Source organism: Vulpes lagopus, chromosome 1 (genome assembly GCF_018345385.1).
Source record: "Vulpes lagopus strain Blue_001 chromosome 1, ASM1834538v1, whole genome shotgun sequence".
Classification (NCBI taxonomy): domain Eukaryota; kingdom Metazoa; phylum Chordata; class Mammalia; order Carnivora; family Canidae; genus Vulpes; species Vulpes lagopus.
The window spans coordinates 174,414,949-174,440,400 of record NC_054824.1 but is presented as its reverse complement, the minus strand read 5'-3'; the positions used below and the strand labels follow the sequence as shown (position 1 = coordinate 174,440,400).

The window sequence follows — 25,452 nt, the reverse complement described above, 5'->3', positions numbered from 1 at the left end:
TGACTGAGAGTGATAAAAAAGTATAAACCTCCAGTTATAAGATGGGTAAGTCTTGGGGGTGTAATATACAGAATGGTGGCTATAGTTCATAATACTGTACTGTATATTTGAAAATTGCTAAGTGAGTAGATATTAAAAGTTCTCATCACAAGGAAAAAATGTAACTATTTGAGGTGATGGATGTTAACCTATTGTGATCCTTTCATAATATATGCATATATCAAATCATTATTCTGTGTGCATTAATCTAATACAATATTATATTTCAATTATATCTCAATAAAACTGGGAGACAAAAAGCTCCTTTAAAATGTTTTTCTGTAGAGGGAACAAAGCAATGGAACAGCAAAGGGCAGTGGAAATAGGACCAAGGTAAGTTTTGGTTTGGTTTAATTTAGTTTATTGTTTATTTTTTATTTAAAGGCATTAGGGATTACATGAGAGAGAGAGAGAGAGAGAGATTAAGTGTGTGTGCGTGTTAGGAAAACACTTAACATGAAATGTATCTTCTTAGCTTTTTAGGTATACAATATGGTCTTGTTGTCTTCAGGCACAACAGACCTCTAGAACTTACTCATCTTGCATAACTAAATTGTTATACACCCTAATCAGCAACCCCCCTCATCCCCCTACCCCCAGCTCCTAATGAGCACCATTTTATTCTTGGTATTTATGAACTTGACTATGTTTGATACCTCATATCTAAGTGGAATCCTGTAGTGTTTGTCCTTCTATGGCTGGCTTATTTCAGTTAGCATCATATCTTCAACTCTATCCTTGTTGTCACATATTGCACGGTTTCCTTCTTTTTTAGGGCTGAATAATACTCCATTCCATATATATATATGCCATTTTGTGGGGTTTTTTTTTTTTTACCCTTTTATTTGCTGCTTGACATCTAGGTTTTTTCCACATCTTGTTTATTGTGAACAGTTCTTCAAAGAACATTAGAGTGGGTTTGGCTTAGTTGTGCCATGGGAAAATACAGCAGTAATCGTCAACTTTTAGCCAATATATGGAATATTTGCCGTATGTCAACACTGTGCCAGGTGCTGAATGAGACATAGAAATAGAAACTAGATCCTTGTCTTCAAGGACTTTACAGCCAAGTTAGGGTCATAAAAATCATTTAGGAAAGAAAATCATGGAGCTGTTGGCATACCCAGTAGAAAGGTCCATAGATGGGAATGAAAGTAGATGGTGTATAGACTCTGGTGATACGGGAGCTCAGAACGAAAAGAGAAATGGAGACAGTATTTAGTCAAATTCAGTGAAAATGTTTATCAACTACAAAGTGTCTAACAGGGTGCCTACTTCTCTAGGCCTTATAAGAAGGAAAGGAAATAAGTATCTGATGTTTGCACCTCTATCTTAGTTGTACATGAGGGGCTCACACGGGCATCAGACTGCCTCACCAGCTCTGTCACATTAGGGCCTATTTCAGTTTACCCAACCTGTGTGAATTCTAAGATGGGGAAAATAACTGTAGGAGATAAAGCAAGTGTTAAGAACATAACAAGCATTTGTCTATTAACTACTTTAAAAAAAAATGGCAATATCATATTGAAATGATCCATTTACCTGGCTGACTGCCTTGCTAGTGTCTGAGCTCCTAGAAGGCATAGACTGAATCTTCTTTATTTTTATACTTCCTGGGATTTATTTACATATCCCAGACTCAGGGTCTGGTACATGGCAAATGCTCAGTTACTTTAAAGACAATAGTGCAACCTCACTGGAGAATTTTGATTGTTCCATATGCATGTTCATCATCCAGGTGATAAGGTAATAATGAATTCTGATCTATTGACAGCATGTAGTGTGTATGAGGAGCCACATGGGTTACAAAGATGCCCAAATCCATCTCTTCCTTTTATGGCCTAGAAGGAAAGGCAAGGCAAGGTCATCAGAGATGCTAACAGTGCATTCACAGCTGGAGGATCCAGAACGGGAGGAATTGGCCTCCCACACTCTTCCTCCTGGAATCAGCTCACAGTCAGACCTTCTTCCCACTGCTTCTCCTGAGTTAACCTGAGAAAGGCATCCCCAAAAGTACATGGTACCCCCCATGGTACATCTAGGCTCTCTTTTCCCTTTTGAGCTTGTGTCTAGACACAACTTTGTAAAGAAGTAGATACAAAGGAACGTAAGAAGTTTTGAGGGCTTATGAGGAGCTGGACTGGAATGGGGTCTCTTAGACATTATCCAGGATACTTGGAATGACTTTGCATCATAAGCCACTATGACCAGAATAGTTCTATAGCTAATGAATTAGTTACAACTCTCTTTAGCCCTCTGATATCTCCATTGTAATGGAAAATCTTCGACGAAGCCTCCTGACAGACAGAAGCACAAGTAATCCCAGATGTGGATGTCAGTTCCTTCTTTTTTTTTTTTTTTAAGATTTTATTTATTTACCTATGAGAGACACAAAGATTGAGGCAGAGATACAGGCAGGGGGAGAAGCAGGGAGCCTGCTCTCCTGCAGGAAGCCCGATACAGGACTCAATCCCAGGACCTCGGGATCACGACTTAAGCAGAAGGTAGATGCTCATCCACTGAGCCACCCAGGTGTCCCTGGATGTCAGTTATTTCTACTGGACCTTGGAAGGTATCTCAGGGTTTCTGGCGAAAACTAGTTTAGTTGCTATTCTAGAATCGAAAGACGGAGCAAACCAAATAATGATGCCGTGGTATAGAGGTCAGCTCAGGAAGTACTGGAGAAATGTTCATTTTCCTAATAACATTATCACAAAGCTCCACAGCCTGTTCTAAGCAGGAGAGATGTTTCAGCCTTCAGACTGATGCTTTACACCAGCCCGAGCAGAATTGTGTCCCCTTTTCCTCTGACTAACACGTTTACTGACAACACGCTGAGTTTTGGATCTCCTGACAGAAACTCTTTGAAGAGCTCACGTAGGCAGTGGCTTTAGTTATTGTCCAGAGAATAAACCCGAAGTTCCACAGTATCAGCTATGAAAATACCTACCAGGCTGGACAAGCTGCAGATTTTCAAGATTTGCTTTCTTCCCTAGAAAAATACAAGTATTACAGTCCCCTGCTCCTGGGATATTCCACAGAATTAATTTATATCAGAAGAAAGTCCTTACTAGATGCTGAGCACTATGCAAGGTGTTTGGGATACAAGAACAAATCCAGCAGAGGCTGGTGGTCTAGGCAGGCATCTAGGCTCAGAAGTGAACATCTCTCATGAGAACATTTGAGGTGGCAGGGCAGCCATATGCCTGGATGAGTCAGGAAAGCAAAGGAGCCTGTGGTCAATTCTCCTTCAGTCAGAACAGAGCAGAGGCCCTAGGATTGAGATGTGGATGGTGAACAGGAGATTTCTGGGTCCAGAATTATGGGATGGAAGGCGTGGTGATTGAGGGGAGGAGGAATTCTAGGTGGAGGGAACGGTAGCCAAAGACAGAGGGCTACTACCACCAGGCACGTGCCCTGCTCATGCAGAGGTTTGCCTCTTGGATCTTTACCCACTTGCCAGGTGTTCTTTAGATTAGAAGTGATGACAGAGGCAAACTGGAATTGAGTCTGAGTCCCTCTCTCACCTCACAATGAAGAAGGAGCTGCAGGGGCCTGAGGACCCCACATTCCCTGGGAACACCATCAGCTCCCAAGCTCCCATCTCCTGCCCACTTTGCACAACATTTCAATACAGTGTCTCGTGAAAGCAGCTACTGTCAGCACTGCTTTCATTGTCACCATCTCTATTCAGGGGCAACTTCAGGAGAAGGCTCTGTGGGCATCCGAGACTTGCTGTTGGAATCATAATGGTGTTAGGAGGACAGCGAATGCAATAAACCGGAGAGATGAGTGGCGGCATCTGATGTTGGAGGACTGAGTCACGGAGACCACTAGGGTGGACATCCCCATGGTCACTATTTATTTGTTTACCTGACTTCAGAATTCTCTCTGGGAGCTGCATAGACAAAGCCTGCTTTATCTTTCCAAACATGAAACGCTAGGTAAGACACACGTCAAATGAAAATAGCCTTTTTAGTCACAGGCAATATTTTTTGAAATTTGACAACAGACTCAGTTAAATTCACAAGCCTATTTTCTGTTTGGAGCTTACTTTGTTTATGGGGTTAGTGACAATTTAGCAATGAATGACTCTAAGGAAGCACAGCACAGCTGATACGTGGCATGCTTTCAACTCCCAAAGGGCAATGTGTTACACTTCCACGTCTTCTGAATCTTCTGCTTCATATACTGGTTTTGAAACATTTGTTGTACTGGTAAACAGAGGACAAATAGTCTTTTTTAGTTCTTTGTTGGTACTATCCTTCTCCCTGTTTACTTATTTTCTTGACTGACATCTTTATCTGTATGTGTCCTTGCTTGGCAAAGAGTCTACAGTTTAACACAAGCTGGAAGGGATGTTAGGAGGCTATGGTAACAGTCCAGGGGAGCTGGTGAGGGCTCAAGCCAGGATACTGAGTGGGGGTGGATATGTGGGTTGAAAAGGGAATGTCCAAGGTCCCCCCCCCCACCCCGCCCCAAGTTGCTAGCTTGGGGGACTTGGTGGCAGGTAAGGCCCAGAACCAACACAGGAGAAAAAGTAGCTCTTTTGAATCTGTTTGGTGGAAGGTATGTGCAAAACATCCAGGTGGATATTCAACACACAGCTGCTTATGCAGGTTTAGAATTCAAGAGTGAGAATGACAGCACCAAAGAGGTGATTCCATCTGCACTTATTTTCATATATGATAGAGTTCCATCCAATTCATCCCACCCCCTCAAAAATCAGAAGTTTGCAAGGTCACACAGGAATTGCAATCCACATCAAGGAAACATATTTATTTTGATGTCAGTTTCTCAAATCCTTCCTTTCATCTTTTCTGCCAGAGACAGACTGAGAAATAATACGGAACTGGAAGAAGCAAAGTACATAAAGGAAGCAAGTAAGAATACATCCACACTGCTGAGTACCACAGCCACTCAGAACAGCTCTTGGCTTTTCTAGTTGATCTTCTGGCAGAACTGGGTATCTTGAAGGTCTTCGAAGGAGCAGATAGCAGTTTTAACAACTTAGAACATGAGCATGAATTTTCTACATGGACAATAGCTCATCATAGAGCATCTGGCCCAAAGTGCCTGTGGTGGTATAATGAGTTAACACCAGAGTCATCTGACAGATGATAAAATCATCCTGGCAGTTAGGATGGGTTGGACCAGCGAGAGGGCATGCACAGAGCACACTGCACTGGTAGTGTAGTTGCCCGGAGTGGTGCTTCTTTGTGACCCAGTGGCTCCAAAGTATCAGGAAGCTAGAAAGCTGGAAACACCAGTGTTGATTCCTTTCCTGAGCCAGAGCACGCCAGCAGCTGAGAAACCACACTTCTCTTGTCTTTTCAGCCAAACCATGAGTTGGTCTGTTCTGTTATTCTTGTCTCCCAGTTAGACACCCGGAGCCCCTCTACCACCTGCCACACTGCAAGATGGGTCCAGCTGCCCGGTGTGGGAGAGGGATGATGAAGGATGAGTTCTCCAGCCTGGAGGAAGGTAAAAGAGCAATGTAGTCCCCTAGAAATGAGCAGAATTCACTTCTAGGGAGGAAAAGGGAACTGCCTTCCCCTCAGAGAGCCAAAGCGTTTATGAAAGGCCATCACTGGTCACAGCGGTGGTAGCAGTTTATGACTTGGAGGAACCCTTTATAAAAGCCATGAGGACTTTCTTTAATGCAATAGTGCTGCACATTCCCATCTCTGATGAAGTTGGCTTGGAGGTTAAATAAGAAAGTAGAGGGAAGTTGTACTATATAGTACCTAGTATTTCATAGATGGTAGTACTTATCATTTGAGGAGTTTGGGGACGTCGCTATGATCACACTTCAGACCAGGATTTGAATCTCAGCTCTATCCCATGTCAGCTCTGAGACATAGGCCATGTCAGTAACTCCCCAGAGCCACTGGTTTTACAATCTCTAAAACTGGGTCAACAGTATCTACCCCTGAGGCCATTGTTGAGCCTTAAGATCAGATAAAGTAAGTAAAAGGCTTTAATTTGAGGTAGCATTAGTATTATTTTTGGAAATATCTGATCATAGGGCTCTTTTCATGCTTCACATTTCTGGAGAAAAATGCCCCTTGACAGAGTCAAAAGCAGATTCCTCTGGGACCATACCTGCATCTCAACACTACTGTGAATTTAACCTACATGTTAACTTAAACTGAGATTCTCCATAAAGGGCCAGAAAGAGTATAAATATTTCAGACTTTGTGGGCCATATAGTCTCTGTCCCAAATCCTCCACTCAACCATTTGTAGGGCTGAAAGCAGCCATAAACAATACGTAAACCAACAATGTGGCTGTGATTTAATGAAACTTGATTTACAAAACAGGCAATTGGCCCAATTTAGCCCATAAACATAGTTTGTTGACTCCTGACTTAGACAAATACACATAGAGCTCACCTCACATGTAGGTGCTTGCTGATGAGTCAAGGTTAAAAGAAAAGCAGATGCCAAATACTAGAAATTCCACTATTAGAAAGCCATTCTTTTGAATTAAGCATTGATCCACACAGAAAGGAGAGGTGCCTATCAAAATGGAAATAAAGAGAATAATAAGTGAAGATTAAGCTTTAATTATTTTAAAGATTTTGTTTATTCATGAGAGACACATACACACACACAGAGGCAAAGACATAGGCAGAGAGAGAAGCAGGCTCCCTCAAGGGGAGCCCAACGTGGGACTTGATCCCGGTACTCTGGGACCACACCCTGAGCCGAAAGCAGACGCTCAACCACTGAGCCATCCAGGCGACCCTTAAGCTTTAATTTGAATTGTAATAGTGTGTAACTCTTGAACTGACTGGCCTTGACTTTGCTGGGTGTCACTAAGCATCTGGAAGGAGGAGAATTAAAAACGGGTAGAAGGAACCGAAAAGGGAATAGGTTTGACTAGGACTTTCTCTGAGATCTTCCAAATTGAATGTCTCCACTTAGACTCCTTCCCCTTCTGCATTCCATCCCCACTTCCAGCTAGATTTCTTCATGATACAGAGCAAACCAAAGAGTGGAATCCTTCCTTGCCTCTTTCTGAGGCAGTGGGTGGCTGCTTTCAATAATAGTTCCTAAAGTCAAAGATGTGAGTGCTGGCAGGGCTTAGAGAAGCAGTTCCCCTGAGGGGTCAAGCGGTCTTGGAAAGATGAGTAAAAGAGGAAGCTGCAGGTATGGAGACCCAGAGGGTGCATGACATTGGGAAAATGGTGAGTGACAATTCTGTGATGGAATGAGGTGGGGCCATCTGGGAGACACAGAGCCAAGCAATCTGGTGGAACCCTGGGAATGGCTTTCTTATTCTACAGACAGGATTTTATCTGTAGCTGCCCTTGGAAGTGAAATCTATTACAGTTTTTTGGACTAAGTGATTTCCACAAATAGACACCTTTGCTACCCCCATCACATTTCTACTTCCTGCCAGTCTCCATACTGCAAATATTAATCAACAGCCACTGGTTGCCCAGATGAGATTCACCTCTGACATATTTGCAGGGACCTCAAGCAACTGCAAGGCATGTATACTTCTATGAATCTATCCTTACCAGCACCCCAGAATATTACTCAACACCAAAGCATTTGCAAGTGCCTGATTAATGTTTGTAAGAATTAATTCACAATTGACAACTTCAATGCTCACATCACATGAATGATCACCTTGTCCAGTGCTAATACAGGGAGAGAAGACTCTGTACTAACCACTAATATCTCCTTGCCCCACTCCACCCCTGTGCCCTGTGAGGGTGGTGAACGGTGGGAAGAGGAACAAGTCCACATCCATCTAGCTTCCTGGGAGCCCAAATCCTTCTACATGCTTTTCTTTTTCCCACTCATGGCTGCCCCTAGCCCATGTAGCTTAGAAATCCATCAGACATTTGAACTTGGTTTGAATGGAAATGGAGATGACCCAACAAACCCACTTTAACTATCTTGCTTAACTTAGCTTTGTAACTCCATGGTACAAATGTGTGCTAAGAATGCATCAATCCTCCTGTACCCAAGTTAAGGAATGGAAGAATGTTCTAGAAGTCTTCCATGACATTTAAGGCAAAAGTCTTCATTAAGGAGTACTTCTTCCTGAAGGAGTACAGTCACCGAGAGTAAGGAGTGGTGGTGGTGGGGGGGTAGGTGGAGTGAGGCAGGACAGGAGGGAGAGCCTAAATGAGGGGCACTAGCACACTCGTCATGCTTGGAGCCATGAACAACTGAAAATTCCATGTCTCAGCATTCATTTCCTAGAGGCCTTATGAACTACTGTCTCAGGAGAATCCACCATCCTCTCCATCCTGGAGAGGAAGGTATCCACCAGATCTTGACCCCAGTGGGGTATTGACTACTCCATACTTCACAGCTGCCCATGTGTGGCACCAAGAAATTCCCACAGTGAGTCAAACTGCAGTGGCAACAGGGATCCCCCATGGAAAGGTGAGAGGCATGCAGTACTGGCCCACAGGGATGTGGTCAGGTTGGGCTCTTGTTGGTCTTGCGTGGCAGCTAGACCAGAACAAGGGGTCTGAGGCCTTGGGTACTGGTGAATGCAAAAGGATCTAAGATGAGACATGAGAGCTGTCCAACATACTGAAATGTCCTGCCTTGGGTGTGGGACTCACTGATGTGAGTCTAGATGTGAGTTTCTAGATGTGCTCTCTTGCAGAGATGGACTTTAGTCTTATTCAACAATTCATTTCTTCCTTCCTTCATTAACCAATTCGCCCCCTGTATGCCAAACACTGTGATGAATAGTAACAGCTCTGTCTTTCTGGAGCAATGGAAGCACCTCATCTATGATTTGAAAGCAACCCCAGCCTGCCTCTCTGGCCAGTCCTCCTGAGGCTGTACCCCCACCTACTTGGACCAATCATCCCCTTAGTTTTACTTGGAAGTGTTAAGTTGCCCATAAGACTCATGCTGTAGGGACCTAAGGCAGCAGGTGGCCCTAGAAGAGAATGTGTCTCTTCCAAGGAAAAAAAATCTTTCCTGTAAACCTGAACACTGCTACTTACCCTCCTTCCCAGGTCATCATTCTATAAACACTCTGGCCCAGGGCATGGGGTGAGGAGCTCCAGCATTCCACAGTGGGACCTTGAATTGTTAACTCAGACTCCAGGAGGAGAGTAGGAGGACCTACTCTGTAGGAGGAGACTCCTACAGAGGCCTGGCATGCCTCAGTGTCTTCAAATCTGGGGACTGTCAGAAGAGAAGGGTCTGAAGTAAATTCTTATAGGTCAGAAACAAGAAGAAGAGAAAAAAAAATAGCAACAAGAAATTACTAGTTCTGTATATTTGTGTTTCGTCCATCCATTATGTCATTTGGCTATGGTTCACCGTGACCATGACCACATGTTCTTATGTCCATGTTACAGATGTGGAAACTGAGGCCAAGGGATTAAATCACTTGCTGAAGGTCACAGAGCCTGTGAAAGGTATTTCGAGGGCTCCAACCATGTTTTGGAAGTGAATGTCACCTTTGTCCTACCCAGAGGTTCGGCCTACGCAGGCCGGTCCTCCAATCCACTGACCCAGCAGCCCGGTGCTGGCTCCTGCCAATCCTCACCCGCCATATGGGAGACAGGGGCCTTAGGACCCAGGGATTTCCCCCAAGGTACTTTAGCTGAGTATTGTCAGTGGGCAAAGTGCCAGCGCTCAGGGCTCCCTCTTCCCTCCCGTGCCCTCCATCGAGCCCCCTCCTCCCTCACCTAGCACAGAGCCAACTCACTCCCGGTAAATTCAGTGTTTTTCCATTCCAGTGAGCTCAGCCTTTACTTTGATTTGGGTGCAAGCAGCTGCAGGTGCCTCAAGTCATCATCTGCTCTCTTTCCCCCTCTCTCACTGCAATGTCATCCATGTTTACTTGCTGCTCTGGACTTTAGATTTTGTCAGAGTGCCAATCGGCGGGGCCGCCAGGCACCACAGCTGACAGTCAAATCTGTGATGCTGAATCCTTCTTCTGGAAAAAAGGGCTAAAGAGGTTAATACACTCAAGTCAGGATAAACACACCAGCTGTTAGAGTTTCTAATATTTAATATCATTATCAAATAAATAACTCAAGAAAAAAATCACACACACACACAGGCACACACACAGACACACATACCATAAAAACCCACAGCAGCCCACTGCTTCATCCACAGCGGTTAAAGAGAATATTAATAAATTATCTTAAAAGCCTCCACAATGGGGTAATGGCTAGGAGACAATTAAGAAAACATTTGCATATAGCCTGCTGCTGTTCTTGTCCAGAGACACCCTCCCCAGGTCAGCGTGGAGAGAGGAGCGGGATGGGGGGAGCAGAAAGTAGAAGCAATATAGAGCAACAATTTAGGTTTTCCTCTTGGTCCGGGAGGCTCTCGGCTCAAGTCACATTTCTTTTGCTTTTGTGTTCAGCGGGGACATTCCAGATGGATCTCCCTCTATTAGAAAATACACCACACTTGTAACTACAAAACACAAGATAATTTTTTTTTTCTTGAGGAAAATGTGTATTCAGACAAATTTTGCCTTAGTAACCATTTTGTGGATCATGGGTTATTTAACTGACCAGTAGGCAGTGCTTTGTTGTTGTTTGCTCTTCGGTCTACTTTGTGCACAGATACCAGCCAGAGTGATGAGCATCTATTTTTCCTTTGTAGTTCTAGCCTTCTGATTCCCTGAACACTGATGTTAAGGTTGAACAGGACAGAATTTTAACGGCCTGTTAACTGTGTCAGGAAATTGTAAGTCCACTTTTTCTTTTTTCTTTCTTTCTTTTTTTTCTTTCTTTTTTTTTTTTTTTTTGCCCCAGCTCACTGGCTGCTGTTCACCTGGGCTACAGGAACAGAAAATGATGATCATCGCATTTGGGGAAAAAAAAAATGAATGTGGGCTAATTTTTTTTTAAGGCTCCAACAAAATGTTTTCCAGGTCACAAAGCACTGAGCAAAATGAGCTCCATATCTAGTTTATGTTGTATATTATAAGGGAAGCTGGTCTCAGCGACTCTGTTAAGGTTCCATGAGCATTTTTTGAGATAAAGCCTTCATTTCAAGGGGCCAGGGTTGAGCTATTTCCCTTCTCATCAAGCAAAAACCTGGCATCCTGTTTGTCTGTCCAGATGTATTTTTGTTTGGGTTTTTACACTGTTTGATTGAGATCAAGTCATGAATTTCTGCTCTCTGGATGGGCAGAGGAATGACAATTTATGAAGTCTGAGGATGCGTGTTGTTTAGCTCAAAAGCACAGCCAGATGAATTTGGGTGAGAGGGACTGCTACATGGCCAGCAGCACGGCCAATATCAGGTCAATTTGTCTTTCACAAACTTTTAACAACCAGACCAGGAGGGTATAGTTTTAATAATCTCTGCTACCTGGAGCTATCTGGGTGGATCAGATATCAAGAATCCAAATAATTTAAATGGGACTTTGTTCTAATAAGACTTTTGTAGTAATTTTCCTGTCCATATTGTATCTGTGTAAAGGCTACCAAGATGGTTGGACCGTCCACACACATTCTGGTTAATGCTGGGAATGGTGAACATGTAAATGACTTCTGCCCACGTCTCTCTGCCTTTGGGTCCTTGATGAACTTCCAATGGCTCAGTGGCCCCTTTGCTCACTCAGGCATCCTCTCCACGTCCGGCCAGGTCCCCGAGTTCTTCAAATGAGCTTTTCAAGCGTGTAGAAAAAAATGCAGCCAGGGGGCAGGAATGAAGACAAGAATGATGGATCCACCCAGGGAGACCAAGTGGGAGGAATGGGTGTCTCAGAGCAGATCTCAGTGGTAAGGTGACCAGCATGAGTCCTCACCTCTCAGCACAGTGGTTATAGAGGGAATGAAACCATGCCTGAACTTTAGGTATTTGATTGTTTTCTTAATTTCTATTCAGATGTATCTGGATTGGAGATGAGACCAAAATTATTGTTAGAGTCATGAGGACAAAAAAGGGAAGGGAAGGAAGAGGAAAATGATAGCAGGGAGAAAGGGAGAGGAGAAAGGAAGGAGACAAAGAATGGGAAGAGGAAGGGAGGGTAAGGAAAGGAAACCCAGAGCCAGCTCTCAAACGCAGGGCTGTGCTGTCCCGCTGTCCTCTGGGTTTTTGCACAAACGGTGCCCTCTGCCTGATGTCCTTTCCCCCTTCTGTCCTCCACAAGCTCTGACTCATGAATCATGTTCTGGGTCTAGATCAAGCCATCCTGCTCCTCAGTACAGAGTTGAGTGTCTTCTTTCCCACCCTGTTTCATTCCCCCTCATGCGTGAGGCTGTCTCTCCCTTTCTGTCTCCCCCAGGGAGGAAACATCTCTACTTCATAGCTTCCCATGCTCTCCATAAATCCTAGCTTTCCATAAATGTTTGCTGAATGAATGAAAGAACAAGAGATGAATGAATGAATGAGAATGAGAGAATTGAGGAATCTAGAGTTTTACCCTAAAAAAGTCATTACTATTATTACCAAGTTTATTTAGGAGCTGAGTGATGTCCTTTTTTTTTTTTTTTTTGTCCTTTTTTGAACAATTGTACATATAAGGAGTTAAGATGACCCAGGCTTAACCATCAAGGCAACTACACGAGTTGTAAGTCTGAGACACGTGAACTTAAAAGCAGTTTTGCTTTCCTATCTCAGTGACGGAGCTTCCCTGTGAGTTCACTGCACCTGAGATCGGGTCAGCTCAGAAAACAGGAACAAAGTAACAAGGGTCCCTCCGTTTCTATCCAACTTTCACTTCCTGACACTCTTATCACCTGACTTTATTCCCAGGAGGTCCTTGTAAGATGAGGAAGAAACTGACTTCCCCCTTCCCTGATGGGGAGATAGGAGCCCAGTGGGCTCATGGTACTTGCCCTGGGCAGCTGGAGAGGGGGTAGGGTGCAGCTGAGGGTCAAACCCGTCACCCCCCTGGGCCCCTATTGCCCCCGTGTTGGTGCTAAGCAGGATGTGCTTTATTCTCAGGACCCAGTCCTTGATTTACACCATCCAGAACTTGGAAAGCTGTAGAAAGGAGGATGCTAAGCTGCTTTTCTGCTTGTCTTCAGAGTAAAAAAGCAGAGAAAGGATGAAACAGGACGATTGACATTAGACTCCAAGAAGAACTTCCCGTTGCTAGGATGACAGTAGAAGCTGGAAGAAATTAGCAGGCGTCTTAGTGAGTTGAACTCTGCTGCAGTGATTTCTCCCATAGAATTACAAATGTCTTAACCTTCTTAGGCCTGATTCTCACTTAATTCCCACCTCGGGACAGGTGATGGGCAAGCAGGCACCATAGCCTTCACTCTGAATTCTCTGCCTCACGCCAGTTTAAGCCCCATGCTTTATTTATGTGAATTTTGTTTTCATGTAGACATGTTACTCTCCTTGCTGTAGAAGGTGGTTCCCCAAACTGCTGCAAATGTTCCTTGTCTGTATATTTTATTCATATGGATCCGTTATTGGCCTATCCCTTCCTGAAAGAGCTGAAATTTGCCCTTGAGGCATCAGATGGAGTAGTCAAATTGTCAAATGTGTCTCCTAATTGAAGTGAACGTTGGCACAATATTTGTCGACTGGAAATAAACAGCCCCAGTGAAGTAGCAGGTTTACAACCTTCATGTGCTTGTTCCGGTCTTGCTGAGAGTTGAGGGAGACGTGCAGAGACAGAAGCTATTTCTCCTGGAAATGAGAACCCCGGAGGGGGAGGTGGAGGCTGTCTTAGACTCCAAATCTCCCAGAGCCAAGAAGGGCTAACCTGGAGCAACTGCAGTGCTGCCGGTGAGGTTTATTTCCAGCACTCCCCCCTTGCCTGTCCTTCTCCTTCCCATTCTGGGGCACCTCCTCCCCTAAGACCCAAGGGTCCAAGATTAGCCTACTTGCCAGCCTGTCAAATCCTCTTATGGGCCAGTCTCTGCTATCAGAGTTTGAGGAACAAAAAGTGAAAGGGTGATCAAGTCAAAAGGACCCCAATGACCATCTCTGTCTTTTCCCAGCATCTCTGGAGCCCCAGAAAATGCACAAGGTCTGGTTCAATATTGCCCAAGCTCTCCTGGACCCCTATGTGGGTCCCTCTGACAGCATGGTGGTGAACACTCTGGGGGGGCAGGGAGTGGGGAGTCAGTGCTAAAGCCTTGCATGCTGCAACCCTAGATGCAGCAACCCTAGATGCATGGGAGAGCGTTGGTTCCTCCCAAGGTCACATGCCGGAGCAGGAGAGTGGGAGGGACCCAAGTCAAACCTGAAGCTGAAAAGCTTGCCCTGTCTGTAAGGCTGTGGAAAATCACAGGTGGAGGGAGTGTCTTTATGCCAGTCTTGGTCACTTAGGGTCTGTCACTCCCTACCACTTTCTTGCTTTCCTCAAGAGGCCAGTCAGAAGTAGGCCCTTTCGTTCCATGAAAGTTCCCTCTGGAGTGGATGCCTCTTGCCCCTGCTCTCCATTTCTTTCCTCTGGTCCATTCCAGCAAGTCCCCAGGCCTCCGTGACAGGCTCTAAGCCACCAGCCCCTGGACACCCTCCTCCACTGCCACCCTGTTGGAGTCGTCGTTCCAATACACCAGGGTCCCACCAGGGAGTTGGGTGGATTCCAACCCCAGGAAGGTCTTAATCTGTTCTCTGTTTAGTTTAGATGGGGGAGCTAGCCTGAAAGTATTAACAAGCACAGTGAACCTTCGTTAGGCTTCTCTGGTAATGACTGGATTTTCTTCACTTCCCCTGAGAGAAGAGAGAATAGGAAAGCGGAGAGACCAAGATAGAACATTCTTGCAGTGACCCTGACAAGGCATCTCTGCTCAAATCCCTCTTCAGGATAAAAGGGAAATTGCATTTCTAAAGTCCCTTTAACTCACCTCATAAAGACTTTGCGAGGTCAGGGCTAGGGATTCCTCTGATGTGAGGGTACTGCTACTGCTAATTCTTCTCTGCCCCAGCACTTCCCTCTGATTTGTAATGATCTGCCCCAGTCTGTCCAGACAACGGATTAGAGTCTTTTAAGGACAAAGCTACTGCTTTCACCACTGCATCCCCAGCCCCCAGTACAGCCTGTCTAGACTCTCGCTATTTGTTGAACTGAAGAAACTTTCCTAACTAAACAAATGAATGAAACTCAGGCACCTATGCCCAACCCCCTTTCCCACCCCAGCCCTGACCTTTATCAGAACAGGTAATCCAAGTCAGCTGCCCTAAGAAACTTGAAATCAATCCCTATCACCAGCTTTTAGGGACAGTATGATAAACCTTATAAAGTGAAATCATGGTTTTACAATTTTTTGTTGTAAGTCATTTGTTCTTTAGGATTAATTGAAACCCAGTGGTGATAGGAGTGGGGACACAGTTTAGTTTCTGTATTTTGAGCTTGACCTCTTCTTGCAGATTCATGGCTTTGCCACCTTTAAAGGACAAGTCTAAATAGACAGATTGGGAAATGTATGTTGGAGATAGGATATTTTAACCCAAAATGTTAGCAAGCAGCCAGCCAGCAACCTAGCACATTTAAGTGTCAGATCAGCTCCGTAGCTAATGAGATCCGGTCTCCTAATATGTCTTTCTGGAATGGAAAGAAATTTGTAGAAGCTCGAGACTTGACAAAGCCTTGTTTAACATTTTATTACTTTATCCTCCCCTGAATCTTGAACACATGCTATTTGTGAGAGCTTGGTTCTAGAAGATAGCAAAACAAAGAAGTGATGATGTCAGGTGTCAGGGACAGGAAACCAGTCTCTCCTCTTCTATTGGGTAAAATTAATCAGGAATGGTTGACCTGCTCATAATCAAGAACACAAACTAGGCTGCCATCACATGGCTTATAAAGACTTCCCCATGTGACATTCCATGTGGATGGGAGATGATACAGTAACATAGGATTTTTCCAGCATGTGCTCTTCCAGAAAGGCTGAAAATGTATGAAATTACCTTGGGGAATAGGTTTGCATGGAGAACAACTTTTCTGTCTCCCTCCTGTTCTCCTCAGTGACCTCCTAATGGGCAGATCTAAAGGCCTTTCCAAATTTTAATTTTCCTTGATGTCTCCATAGGACCTGATATGAGTGACTATTCCCTCATACTTAACAAGGATTTTCATTGTCATGATCCCTATACTCATTATATATCATGCCTTAGCTGTGGTGCTAAGCATTTCATATATCATACCTCATTTGCCTACAATGACTTACAGTCTTTCCTCTCTTGGCTTGGTTCTAGGTCCTGCCCCTTCCTGAGTGTCTGTCCCTATCCCTCATCCTCCTCCTTTCATCATCAACTGACTCATTCACTTGGGCTCCGCTCTTGGGTCTCTGCTCTTCTTTCTCTTCTTCAAAGAAGCCATCTCCTCCATGATTTTCTGTTACCTCAGAGGGAATGACTTTCACATCTGTTATCTTTGGCTCTCACCCACGTTACTTTTCCCAGCCCTACATTTTCCACTGCCTGCTGGACATTTCCACCTAGGTGTTCCACCAACACCTCAAAATAACTGAAAACAAGTTCACTATATTTCTCTAAAAATGGCCTCCCTCCCCATTTCCCTATTTCTACTGATTGTACCAGAACTCTAGTCTTCATCTACCTTAAATGCTTTCTTCTTCTTCATCTCTTCATAGTTCCTCAGCAACTCAGTTCCATGGAGTCTTACTTTGTCAGGGCTCCTAATTCTCCTTTCCTTCAGATTCCACTCCCATGATTGTAACTTGGGCTTTGTCACTGAATGCTTCAGTTAGTTTCTTGTTCTCTTGATTGATCTCTCTGCCACCTTCAGTCTCATACTTTGCTGCCTGATTAATCTCCCTAAAACATTATTTTCTTGAAGTAACACTCCTAATCAAAATCTTTCCTGATCTCCTCACTGGCTTTCTATTGGCATGTAAGACTTTCCAGAAGCTAGCCCATATCTACTTTCCCAGAGCAAATCCATTACCCCTGAGTGCAAATTGGTCTCTTCAGTATCTTTTTTTTTCCTTTAGAGCTAGAGAGAGAACACAATTGAGAAGTGGGAAAGAAGCAGAGGGAGAGGGAGAGAGAATCTTAAGTAGTTTCCTTGTCTAGAAGAGAGCCTGGGGGGCTCAATGCCACAACCCTGAGATCATGATCTGAGCTGAAATCAAGAGTCAGATACCTAAGAAACTGAGCCACCCAGGTGCCCCTCTTTCAGTACTTTTGAAAAACTTGCTTTACATACTTTTTCTCATTCTGTTACTATCTTTTTATGATATTCCTCTTATCTTCCATCTAATGCAAATCTTGCCAAGTCTACATGCTTGGACTTTAGTAGTTTGGTCCTCAAAAAGCCATTTTTCCAACAGCATTTGCTTACTTTGGGTCCCATTTTGGAAATTCCCATAATACTTCAGGCTTTTGCAATATTATTATATTGCAATATTAATAATATTTGCAATATTATTATATTATATTTGGTGGTATGTGACCAGTGATCTTTGATGTTACTTTTGTAATTGTTTTGGGGCACCATGAACAGCGCCTATATGATACAACAAACTTAGCAGATAAATGTGTGTGTTCTGATGGCTCTATTAACTGTTCCTCTATCTCTCTCCCTCTCCTTAAGCCTTCCTATTCCCTGAGACACAATATTGAAATTAGGCCAGTTAGTAACCCCACAATGGCCTCTAAGTGTTGAAGTAAAAGGAAGGTCACATATTTCTCACTTTAAATCAAAAGCTAGAAATGATTAAGCTTAGTGAGGAAGGCATGTCAAAAGCCAAGATAGGCTGAAAGCTTGGCCTCTTGTGCCAGTTAGCCAAGTTGTGAATGCAAAGGACAAGTTCTTGGAGGAAATTAAAAGTGCTACTCCAGTGAACACACAAATGATAAGAAATTGAAACAGCCTCATTGCTGATATGGAGAAAATTCGAAAGGTCTGGAGAGAAGATCTAACCAGCCACAGCATTCCCTTAAGCCAAAGTCCAATCCAGAGCAAGGCCCTAACTCTCTTCAATTCCATGCAGACTAAGAGAGGTGAGGAAGCTGCAGAAGGAAGATTTGAAGCCACCAGAGATTGATTCACGAGTTTTAAGGAAAGAAACCATCTCCGTAACATACGAGTGCAAGTTGAAGCAGAAAGAGCTGATGTAGAAACTATAGCAAGTCATCCAGAAGATCTAGCTAAAGAGAATTAATGAAGGTGGCTATACTCAACAACAGATTTTCAATGTAGAAGAAACAGCCTTTTTTGGGGGAAAAAGATTCCATCCAGTATTTTCTAGCTAGAGACAGAAGTAAATGCCTGGTTTTACATCTTCAAAGGATAAGTTGATGTTCTTAGGGGCTAACGCAGATGGTGACTTTCTCTTAAAGCCAATGCTCATTTACCATTCTGAGAATCATAGGGCCCTTAAGAATGATGCCAAATCTGTTCTCTAGAAATGGAAAAACAAAGCCTGGATGACAGCACATCTGTTTACATCATCATTTACTGAATATTTTAAGCCCACTGTTGAGACCTACTGCTCAAAATAAAAGATTCCTTTCAAAAGATTATTGCTTATTGACAATGCACCTGGTCACCTAGGAGCTCCGATGGGGATGTACAATGAGATTAATGTTTTCAAGTCTGCTAACACAACATTTATTCTGCAGCCCATGAGTATCAAGAAGTAATTTTGACTTTCAAGTTCTATTATTTAAGAAATACATTTTGTAAGGCTAGAGCTGCCATAGCTAGTGAGTTCTCTAATGGATCTGTGCAAAGTAAAATGAAAACTTTATGGAAAAGATTTACCATTTTAGATTAAGGGGAGTTTGGAGGAAGTGATTCCAACTCTCATGGATGACTTTGAGGGGTTCATGATTTCAGTGGAGGAAATAATAGAAGGTGTGGCAGAAAAAGCGAGAGAACGAGAATGAGAACTAATGCCGGACGACTGTGAGTGAATGGTTGCAATTTCAGGATAAAACTTAAACAGAGAAGGAACAAAAATGCTGCAGAGAAATCATTCATGAAAGCAAGAGTCAATGGATACAGCAAAATTCATTATTATCTTATTTTAAGAAATTGCCACAGCCACCCTAGCCTTCAACAATTGTCCCCTCAATCAGTCAGCAGCCAGTAACATTGAGGCAAGACCCTCCACCAGCAAAAAAGTTACGACTGACTTAAAGCTCAGATGATGATTAGCATTCATTTTTCAGTAACAAAGTATTTTCAAATTTAGGTATGTCCAATTCGTGGACATGCGGTTATTATACATTTAATAAATTAGTGTAAACATAACTTTTATATGCACTGGAAAACCAAAACATTCACTGGACTCACTATATTGCACTCTTTGCTGTGTTGCAGTTGTCTAGAACTGAATCTGCAACATCTCCAAGAGGCACACATATAGAGCATTTGCTCTAGCCCAGCCTCTGTTCTAGGCACGGGATACAGAGAGGAATAATCAGCACAGGTTCCTGTTCTCATGGAGCTTACACTAGGGAGGAAGAGGAGACATAAAACAATAAATAAATAATGAGGTACATTCAGATAGCAATGACTATTATTTGACTTCAGAACCCCCTTCATGAAAGAGAAGTACTGAATCGCAGAGAAGTCAAAGGCTTTCTCAATGGTCAGGTAGTTAGCGATTGACAATTCCTAGATCATAGATCATGACTTTTGTTTTTCTTTCCATTACCTACATTATTTTCTTGCTCCTTTAGCCCACTGTTAGCATTTCAAGGTCAGGTCACAAGTTTCTCAAACTTGTTCTAGTACTCAGCATGCTACTGGGCATTTTGCAAGTACTCCATGCTTACCTGTAAGAAGAAAGAATTAAGAAAAGGAGAAAGCAGGCAAAGAAGAAGGTCTTAGGGAGAAGTGGTGTCATTCCTATAGGTCACGGATTCATAACATTCATTTTCCTTCTCTGAGTTGATGTATGTCATTAGTGTCATGTGCATATCCATATTACTCAGCCTACCAGAGAGTCTCGGGGTTAGTAAAGATGCTGTCAGGGAGGACTGGCTTTTATTTTCCACTAAATTTCCCTTGCGAGTGGCAAACTCTTATCATTTGGACTGTGAGTATGACCCAGGGGGGACTCCGTGTCCAGCCGGCTTCCTACTCCTGACGGTGACAAGTAAGAGCAAGCTACAACCTAGCAGGACCATGACTCAGAAGAGTCAAGACGATTTGTTTAAAATGATCTTTAATAGAAGATTGGTCATAAAATGGATTCCTTTTACTTTCCCCTAATCCTTCGCTCACTACTCCTCAGGAAGAAAAAATAGAGAGGGGAGGTGAAGGGAAATGTGATGGAAGGAGGGAAGAAGAATTTATCATAAGTTTCTATTTATAGAATCACAAGGCCGAGCAATAAACTATCTTCAAGGAAAAAGGGTATTAAGATGACACTTGAAACAGTCTCCCTTATACCTAAATGATAATTCTTGTTCCTTTATACCAACTTTTAATGGACTCTATATTGACAATTACAGTTTAACTAACAAAACCTGTAGAGAGGGATGGCATTCCCAACTCTGATTTCCCTTTAAATTATTTTCCATTTAGCGTAAATCCTATAGCATGGCATAAAACTTTATTGAATAGCTCATTTGAGCAGAGAATACTTTTGAAAGAATATTAGTAAACTCTTTCAATGGAGTCAAAACACCAAAATGGAAAATTCAAGTTTTGAAGAGAGCCATTAAGTGTGATTAAACCTTTAAAAAGCAGAGAACAACGTGTGCAGAAACTCTATTTAGCCATTTCATATCTTTAATTGTCCAAAGATTTACTTTAAAAGCACAGACATGAAAGGATGCTGAATGTTACAGTATTTAGAGGGGGGAGTGAAGATAAGCCCCGTTCACCAGCAAATGGAGCTCAGCCCAGAAGTAGGGACAACAAAAGAGGCAAGGACCTGCTTCCTTCTACAATATATAGAGAGAGCGAAATAAAAAGGCAGCAATTCTTGACTTAGCTTTGAGGAGCACAATGGGCATGATTAGGGATCCAGAGTGGGAGCGCGCTGAAGTAGCAGTGACATCCACCAGTTAGCTGGTAATTAGGATGAAAACAGAGGGGAAAGAAGCCGAGGAGCAAGAGATTGGGAGATGGAGGGACATGGGTAAAGCGATTTGAAAAGTAGTTCATTTTCAGATTTGAAGGATATGAAAAATCACTTTGAGAGTTAAGTTTATCATCTACTTTCCTCAACTCATGCCTTGGAGATAGAGGATAAGACTCGAGAACTGGGATTTTTAAAAAGCCTTCAAGGTAATGCCGCCACCAATGGTTCATTGGGATGGTTCAGGGGATGTCTGGAGGAAGATGGGAAAGGCTTGGAACATAAATCTGAGAAAAACAACCTGGGAAGGAGGGAGAGAAAAGTGTTCCCAAATGACAGGCCTCCAGCAGCTAACTTTCCTGCCCCTCTCTCTCCTCACTCTAAGTACACAAGGCAATCCCCAGAAGGGAGTCACCTGAGGGGTTCAGGAGAGTGTCAGCAAGAAAGATGATTCCTTCTGGAAGAAGGCAGGAAGGAAACAAAGTAAGCCAATGAGGGGAAAAAAAAAACAGAGGAAGAAGAGGAGGGAAAAGAAAGTGACAGACACAGGAAAGCAAAATATAAGCTAAATATTCTTTCAATGTCCAGAAATGGAAGTGGACAAAGCCATATGACAATATGTGTTGCACATATTGACAATATTTTTAAAAATAGGTAGTCATGTCTTGTGACTAGGTGTTAATAAAATGGAATAGAAATACGTGGTATTGTGGATGGGGCAGGTTGCTAAGTGGTTCAAGAGAGTGTGAAAATCTGTCGCTTGCAGCTTAGCACTGTGGCCTTGAAGATAGGCCTCAAGGTCAACCACCAGGGAGTGAGAGCCACCAACATGGTGGGGTTGGGGGAGGGTCACCAGACATTCACTGCCACAACCAGAGTATCTCTGTTTTGGCCAAGACTGAACTTGAACAGATGAGTATTGCTATGGCGTGTTTTAAGATTCTTGATTTTGAAGGCTCCTGGGTGGCTCACTTGGTTGAGCATCTGACTCTTGATTTCAACTCAGGTCATGATCTCAGAGCTATGCGATTAAGCCCCATGTTGAGCTCCCTGCTCAGAGAGGAGTCTGCTTGAGGATTCTCTCTCTCTCCTTCTCCCTCTCCCCCAACCCCACTCACAGTCTCTCTCTCTAAAGTAAATACATAGATCTTAAACAATAAATGAATAAATGCTAAAATTCCTGTTTTTGACCGTTTCTCCTCATTTTACAGATGAGGAAACTGAGGGTGTGAGAAGCAGCATCTTGCCCAAAGTCACTCCACACGTTTGTGGCAATTTGGACCCACGCCTGGAACTCCTTGTTCCTAGTCCAGTGAGTATTTCTCCAGCCACAGCCTTTAGACACAGGAACTTGTCAAGCAAGTGTGTTTTACAAGTGTGTCGTTCTATCTGGTTGGAACATTTTATGGTCATGATTCAATCAGTAGCATGTCTAAATGCACTTAATAATGGGTAAGGTCCTCCCAGAGTGTTATTCAAAGTTCTTTTGAAGTAGAGGAGGTCCACTGAAGTGCAGAGGAATGAACAGGAATCCTTGGGTCGGAAGGAAGTGGGAACTCCACCTGTTGACTGCTTCCATGCTCCAAGTAGGTGACACATGCTACACTCTCTACACCTTCTTACAGCAACCTGGTGAAGCAGGATAAATGACTGCTTTTATCATTTAGCCATGGAGATGACTGAGGCCCTGCACGATTAACTAGATTGCCAAAGGAGAGTGACAATTCAAGTCTGGGTGACGTCAGAACGTTTTGTACATATTTACGATGGGATGTTTCTGGCTTTTCATGCCATCCTTTGCAGGAAGACTCACTTCTTTTGGTGCCAGTTCCAGTATATGAGCTGCCATGGGGGATGGCTATACATAGAAAGGAAGGAAGGAAGGAAGGAAGGAAGGAAGGAAGGAAGGAAGGAAGGAAAAAATAATGAGAATACATTTCCATTAAAGAAAAACTGAATTCAAACATCTAGAGAGAATCACTTATTGCCATGCACTGCTCCTGCCTTAGAAAGAATTCTAAACTGGTCCTTTGGGATGAGCACATCCCTACGTAAAGCACCAATTTCCACTTTTAGTCAGCTCATCCTTCAAGCCTGGTGGGCTCTGAGCAGAGACAGCAGGGGACACCCAGCTGTGGGTAAAACTTCAAACTGCCCTTCCCTGCTCCAGGCCCATGGACTTCAACACAACACAGGCTAAGGGCTGGGCTTGCAAGGGCCTGGAAGGGTGGCTCTGGCTGGGCCCCTACATTCGGCTCCCTAACACCACATTTGTACCTGCTTTCCTATTATAAAGATGGTACATAATAGAAATTCCAGAAAATTGAGAAATAATATATGATCCTGACCACCTATATATATATACACATTACCAGCTCCAAGTGTGTGTTTGTATATATACGTATATATACTCATCCATCATTTTGGCAAATTCTATTCCCATTTTCTACTTTCATAAATATAGACTCTAATAGTTATAGTCATAATGGCATGTAATTTGTATCTCACCACGCCCCCCCATCCCCCATTTAACTCTATGTCATAGACTTTCTCCAGGAGGTGTGTGGTTAGCCCGTTTTCGGGGGCTTTCCCCACGGCCCTAGGGCTTCTCTTCCCTTCCTTTTATTCACGGCTCCCACCCCATTCTTCCTTGTCGCTTAGTCTCTCTCTCCTCTGTGTGCTTTTTTTAAAAAAGATTTTATTTATTTATTAATGAGAGACACACACAGAGAGAGAGAGAGAGGCAGAGACACAGGCAGAGTGAGAAGCAGGCTCCATGCAGGGAGCCTGATGTGGGAATCGATCTTGGTACTCCAGAATCAGGCCCTGGGCCGAAGGCAGGCGCTCAACCACTCAGCCACCCAGGGATCCCCTCCCCTCTGTGTTTTTCTCATTTCATCAAACCTGAAGCCTGCCATAGGCTTCCGGGAGTCATGGGAATGATGACACTTCTGAGTCCTGCCTGGGTGCTGACTGAGTTCTGACACCTGCTTTCTAAACTTCCAGGCATCAAGTTCCAAATAGCCTCCTGTCTTGGGTCAGTCTCAGGCCAGATGTTTCCTCCAAGTAAATCAATCCTCCAAGTAAAGTTGAGTGGAAGAAGGGGAGAGGGAGGTTATGACAATGGGTCAGAATCTGGCACAAACGGGAGGGGGACACAATGGCTCAGTGATTGCGGGGGTGGGATAGGAAGTGAGCAGGTTGTGCATTCCCGCAGCGCTAGGAGATGAAGTGCTTCACTGCCTATCAACAATTAGGAAGAATAATGATGATAATCATTCAGATGGCTCCAAGCAACGCCTCCTGAGGAGGGCGACTAAGGCTTCTTGTTTTGTGCTACTCGAAGTCCTGGAGTTAGTTCAGTGGTGTTCGAAGACGACCTAGGAGAAGATCATTTTCATCTTTAAAAAGATGTGCAGAATCACAACTGCTATTCACACGGCCCTTTAAATTCACAAAGCACCATTATATCACTTACATCCACAAAAGCAAAGAAAACGTTTTGGGTGGATTGTGAGGAAGCTGACATTTGACAATGGAGTTTCACTGAAGTTTATATTATGAAGCTTTCACCAGAGCAGTTAATATAAACACTCTGCAATGATAAGCATTTTAAGAGGGGCCAAATCCGCCGACTGGAAATCTAAGACGAAGCGAAGGTTTTGCTGAAGAGGGCAGCCTGAATGAGGATGAACATTCGAAAGATGGAAGGGGAAGACATCTGGGGGTGGGGGCGGCTTTCTTGATGAGAAAACATTACCAGCTCCAAGTACTCTAATAAAGGTAAATTGCAATTTATGGTACTTCTTTGCGGTTCAATTTCCTTGGCAATTATTACATTAGAGTGACACTTCTATTGAATTATATGTTTCAATTACTATTAAAAAATCGAAGTCCTTAAGTTCGAGGAAATTATGAATGCAGCTTCTGGAGAGCTCTACCTCTGACACTCCAAGGATAGGATCATTTATCTCCTTAGCGCTCGGAGGTCCATTATGCAGCGTGGGCCAGGAAGGAGCCTGTCGGCACAATAGTGTCCAACATTATCAAAGCACTTCTGGTGGATTGGACCATCTCCGTGCTGTGTTGTGGTAACCCTAGGTGACCGGCTGCCTTTCTTTGCACAGGACACAATGGCAAATAGAAACATTAACTCGCACAATGTTGCGAGAATCTGACTGCATTATTCCCTGACCTCCGGAAAGATAATGTGTCACTTGCTGTACAGAAATAAAACTTTGCAAAACAGTTGGAAATATAATTGTGTACACTTCACTTCCCCAACCACCTTTCTAGGGTTTATTTGCTTGGCCCTTTGGAGTGAGTGAAGGGAGACTTTTTCAGAGAGGGGACCAGGGAGGTTTCCTACCCCCACCCCCACCCCCCAACTTTCTGAGTGGTTTCTGAGCACAGGATTGCTGTGGGTGGGGAGGAGCCACTCCTGGATCACAAAGCTGGTGATGGAGAAGTGACAAGGCCCTGTCTGG

The 25,452-nt window shown here is 43.6% G+C and overlaps 1 long non-coding RNA gene across 1 annotated transcript in view; it reads right to left on the bottom strand.

The window, feature by feature from the left end:
• Positions 1 to 4,758: 4,758 nt before the first annotated feature.
• Positions 4,759 to 25,452, bottom strand: part of LOC121491349 — a 40,531-nt gene continuing 19,837 nt past the window's right edge. Inside the window, exons 2-5 of the long non-coding RNA XR_005987940.1 lie at positions 9,719 to 9,982; positions 9,026 to 9,209; positions 6,435 to 6,560; positions 4,759 to 5,513 (exon numbers count right to left, since the gene is read on the bottom strand). This is a non-coding gene — a long non-coding RNA (uncharacterized LOC121491349). The remainder of the gene's footprint in view (positions 5,514 to 6,434; positions 6,561 to 9,025; positions 9,210 to 9,718; positions 9,983 to 25,452) is intronic.